Genomic DNA, 4,871 nt, shown 5'->3' with positions numbered 1-4,871 from the left:
GGAAAATGTGGAAGTATAGAGAATGTTTAGCAGGTATTTAGTGAAAAGCCCAAGAGGAACCTAGGCACTTGGAATGCAATGATAAGTGGATATGCACACCAAGGTAACGTTGACATGGCTTTGTGTCTATTTGAGGAAACAACATTGGAATGTTGTGGTAAAACACTAAGTTATCTAATATTAGTTTTTGGATTATCAGTGTGTATTAGGGTTAGGGAAGTGGAAAGGAGAATGCAAATATTCGAGTCCATGAGAGTGAAGTATTGAATTGAACCAGGTGGTCAGCATTATGCATGTGTCGTGGACCTTCTAGGGAGATCTAGTTTGCTAAACGATACATATGAATTTATAAAAAATAATATGTTGATTCATCCAACTATTTCAGTTTGGGGAGCTCTAGTAGCGGCTTGTAGGATACATGTGAAACAAGAATTGGGAAACATTACATGTGATAACAGAATTCATTATTTTGTCACGTCCTAATTAGTGTGGAAGAGTATTCTTCCTTTGTCCAGTTTTTAACTTGGTAAGATATCTAGATGAAACTTAGAGAATGTTTGGTTGGTATAACAGAATTCATTATTTTTCAGAGTTTTGTTTTTTTTTAAATCTTGTTCCACACTTTTAAATGATGTTTGGTAGAAAACAACACAAATTCTTTTGATGTTTGGACATCATTTTTCACCCAAGAAAAGTTGCAATTTTCTAAACTACCTTAATGGATAGGTGGACTATTTTTAAGGCTCGAACTTAAATGTGAACCCCTTATGAGTTCGCTTCGACATGGACGTCTTCTTGGACGAACACGACTTCAATGACGTCTTGTCCACTTCTAAAGTCGGGATGCTAGACGATGACTTCTGTTCTAGTGTCTTGTCGTTGGAAAACGACTTCAGTGAATTGAATACAACCTTAACATATGAACCACCTTTTAGTATATTACCTTCTTCCAACATAGTGAAATATATTGGCTTCTTCCACCATAGTATATTGAATGGATGAATTTTCATATATAAGGTTACAACTTCTTGTTCATTTAGTACTCTTTTCTTACATTGTTCATTATTTTTGTTATCTTAAATATTTTGATTAGTTATATGATTCTTCTCTATAATGTTACAGACTCAAAAATATTTCGATTCACAACTTCGCAATCATAATTATTAATAATTAATTAGAAATATAATTCTGACTATATATTCTAACAAGTTCAATATTTTTTACAAGACTCGTCTAAAGATTTAATTAAATTCAGACACATTAACTTGTTTCTAGAAGAACCATTACTAGATCATCTATTAAACCTCACTAGGTTTTCACAAATATCTCACATCAAATATAACTTATAACATAGATCCATCTTTAATTACATCTCTCATTGAAAGATGGAGGCCTGAAACATATACCTTTCATCTTCTATGTGGTGAATGTATCATTATTTTGGAAGATTTTTCACTCCAATTGGGAGTGAATGTCATTGGTCTACCAGGACCCACGTTTTTTATTGGAATGAATTGTGTATGCAACTATTAGGAAAAGTTCCAATTGATGGACAACATATAAGGGGGTGCAAGTTAAAATTAACTTGGTTGAGTCAAAACTTTGCTCACCTGCCCCCTCAACCTACACAATTAGAACTAGAACAATATTATAGGGCACATATTCTATATATTATAGGAGGTTTATTTTTACTCGATAAATCTAATAGCCGGGTACATTTAAAGTACTTACCTATACTTCAGGACCTACACATAGTTCACTGTTATAGTTGAGGTTCAACTTGTTTAGCTAACATATATGGGGAGATGTGTCAGGCAATAAAACCAAATGCAAAGGCAATATGTGGTTGCTTGATACATTTACAATCTTGGGCGTGGTATCGCATACCTTTCCTTGCACCTAGAGTTCAAGTTCTACCAACTTATCCATTTGTATCAAGGTAATATATATTTTTACCTATATATAAATTTTATTTATAACAACAAAATTTCCTCTCTCCATTATAATTAATATCAAAATTGTATAGGTGGGGTCTCGACAACTGTAATTTTCATGGAATTCCACGTGGAGATTTGACAGGATATAGGTCACACTTAGATCATATGAATGTCAACCACGTAAAAAAAATTAAACTCTTATTTCTTACCATTTATAGCAATATTTCAATTTTCTACCAATATGTTATCTTCATTTGACAGTTCAAATGGCTCCCATATGAGACTGACATCAACAATCTCCCTTGTCATTCCAACAAGATAAGAAGGTGTGGAGTGCATTCACAACTTTGATTTGTTTCTCGATTGTCGAGTGGTATCAAACAAATCAAGTCAGACTACAATTTGGTTTGGTTCAAGACATGCCATATTCACCTAACAATATTGATGCGCTGCATAGAATTGATAAATGTGGAAATCAAGATACAAACTCGGCCATTAAGCATGCATAATGGATCGACCATTGGAGTCATCACAAAGATCAAGTCTTACAAGGACCTCGAATTCAATTTCATATCCACACACAATAATATATGAATTGGTATCTCACCAATTTTAGACTCTTCTTATCTGCGGAATTACAACTCCGAGACCCACGCGAAATAAATTATCTACAAAATCAACAACAATACTACCATCCAAATCAACCTCCCACGCCTCAAACTCCAATATTCCAACCTATGATGAACCAACCATTTATGTCGCAAAAAATTTGTCACAACAACTGATATATCAACCCACAATGTCTGACTCTTATAACATTCAACCGTAGAGAATGTCTTTCCATGGTCAACAATCACACCAACATCACATTGATGATATCATGCCTCAACGTCATTCATTTTCTACATACGATAGTGATTTCATCAATACCTTATTGGGAACACCTCAATCAACATATGTATATCACAATGATATGATGTTCAACATCAATGAAGATGATGGTACTGGACCAAGTTCTTTCATGGTTGATGATAACATTTTCCCTACTAGACAAATAGATACAAATCAAGAATAGACTATAATCGCACATTGAGGAAGGCCACAACGTCCTAGGCAACCACCTAGATGTGGGACAGGAGGTCATTTAGGGAATCATTAAATTTAGTATTATTGTAACTTAATTTTAAATAATTCAATTTATATTAACATTTACCAAATTTATTTTATTTCTCTCTTTTATAAAGGCCCATAAACATTGACTATTTATCTTCAATAATTAAAAATAAATAGGCCCAAATACTATTTTTAACTAAGGGAGGATATTTTCAAAAATAAGTAAACAAAATTAGTTCAAAAAATCAATCAAAAAACGAGTTAGGTCCAACAAAGCTGAAAGCCCATTACACAAATTTTACAGCCCACTACGTCCCAATACGCTTAGAAGTCGGTAAAGCTCCTAACGACTTCTATGTATAGTGATTACATCCTTCTATGTCATGACTTCTGAAAAAGAAACGTAACTCTTCCTCTACTACCATGACTTCTGTTCACAATAAGCCTCCTTTTCACAATAAGTCATCGGGAAAACAACTAACGGCTTAGATTAAAGGACTATACATCCAATGGCAAGAAAACTAGTTCACTTCGAAGCAAACTAAAAGTGAGTTGGTCAGTTAGCTCTCACATAATTTTAATTCTTATTTCCAAGTGATTCACAAGTTTAACCCTCCTAGTTTCTAATTATTTTGCAACATTCACTACGCTAGAGTTGTCGTTCAACAATGCTTATATTAGATGTTTAACAACATATTCGGGCGTTTTCTATTTGACCGCAGTAAATATGGTCATCATTAACAGCGCTTCACAAATGTTGTTGTATTGATTATATAGCATACCACATAAAAAGAGCTATCATATAGTGTATCAATATGATAGCGCATCGTCCACAAACCGCTATCATATAGTGGATCAATGTAGTAGTGCATCGTCCACAAAGCGATGTCATATAGTCTTAAATAAACAACACATTTTATAGGTCTTATTAACAGCACTTCTACCTGCGCTGTTGAAATTCATATATTTAACAGTGAAATAACAGAAAAGCGTTGTTGTATTATTCATAACTTTTCTCAAACAACACCTTAATACAACTGTGCATCACATGCATAACGCTGTTGTAAAGGATAACTACCACATCGCTTTCTGTAAAAAGCGATGTTGTAGTTATCCTTTAGAACAGCGTATGCCAGGGCTTCCCCCAAAATTCGCTGTTGATTTGTATAAATTAATACCTGCATATTCGCTGAACAAACATTCTCAACAACGCTAGAAGTTTTTTTTATTAAACATGAATACAATACAAAATACAAACAATGAATATCATGTCAATTATGTTTTGACAGAGTACATAATTACAAATAAAAAATTACACAAATTACAAAGAAACAATATAATAAAAATTACAAACAATCAAAATTATACAAAGGCTACTAGCATCAATTTTTTCCTTTTCTTTGATTGTTTTTGTCTTTTAGGGTCATCCTTGTCTGGAGGAGCATATTGATTTATCCAAATCCCTTCATCATGATCAATCTCTTGTATATAAATCATCATCTGTAGTTGGTCCGCTCTCACGTGACTGATATGTCCCAAAAAAGGATTATCTTCATATTCTTGGTCATCAATATTATTGACAATTGTTTTGTTAGATAAAAGAACAATGGACCATTTCATATTAGCTTGAGTCACTAACATAGAAAAGTTGTTGAGCTTGTGATGCTAGAATAAATGGCTCATCTTTATATCCTAGCCTATTAAGATCCACTTGCATGAACCCTAACTCATCAACTCGGAAGCCATTATTGTTATCAACCCACATACAATAAAAAACCGGCATCCTAAACATTGTGTAATCCAATTCCCATATGCGTTCAA

Source organism: Lupinus angustifolius, unplaced genomic scaffold, assembly GCF_001865875.1.
Source record: "Lupinus angustifolius cultivar Tanjil unplaced genomic scaffold, LupAngTanjil_v1.0 Scaffold_435, whole genome shotgun sequence".
Taxonomy (NCBI): domain Eukaryota; kingdom Viridiplantae; phylum Streptophyta; class Magnoliopsida; order Fabales; family Fabaceae; genus Lupinus; species Lupinus angustifolius.
The sequence above is the reverse complement of the archived record's forward strand: the minus strand, read 5'-3'. Positions refer to the sequence as shown.